The sequence below is a fragment of the Populus euphratica genome, unplaced genomic scaffold (genome assembly GCF_000495115.2).
Source record: "Populus euphratica unplaced genomic scaffold, PopEup_1.0 scaffold364.1, whole genome shotgun sequence".
Lineage (NCBI taxonomy): Eukaryota > Viridiplantae > Streptophyta > Magnoliopsida > Malpighiales > Salicaceae > Populus > Populus euphratica.
The window spans coordinates 82453-83064 of NW_011500254.1; positions in this window are offsets into that span (position 1 = coordinate 82453).

The following is a 612-nucleotide window of genomic DNA, read 5'->3' on the forward strand; positions in this document are numbered from 1 at the left end:
TTCAAGTGCAAAATGATGATATAAAACCATGATAAAAATGCACTTTTAAGTACTAATCATCAAGCATAGACTTCAAGAGACATGCACCGTTTTTTTTGTTTTGGCATTTTATAGACATATTTAAAGGTATGATCCATGTGGCCAAGGGTTCTTTCTCTTAAACTTTGAACACAAGTTCGTACATCATAACTGGCTTACTTTAGGGAGCTGACGGAACTAGGTAGCATCAACCCTATACCGATTATAGGCAAACCAAACACCAAGCAGCTTACCTTATATAGGGTATACTAGGGATGCTAAAACCTTTCCTTTACACAACCTGTTCCTTACCTTAGAATTTCTGAAAGACCAATTAGGTTTTCTAGTAACCATAATACTAGGTGGCGACTCCTTTTTTTCACAAAACAAAGACCCCGAAATCTAATCCTTGCTTCCAGGAAGGTCACCACGATGTCGAGCTCTCTTGAGGGTACGACAAAAAGCAAAACCAATAGAGACGTGATTGCGCACTCATGAGCTAAGTAAATAGGGTAGAACTGGTTTAATTTTGTATTTTAAAAGTATTTTTTTAAAAAATAAATTTTATTTTTTATTTCAAATTAATATTTTTTT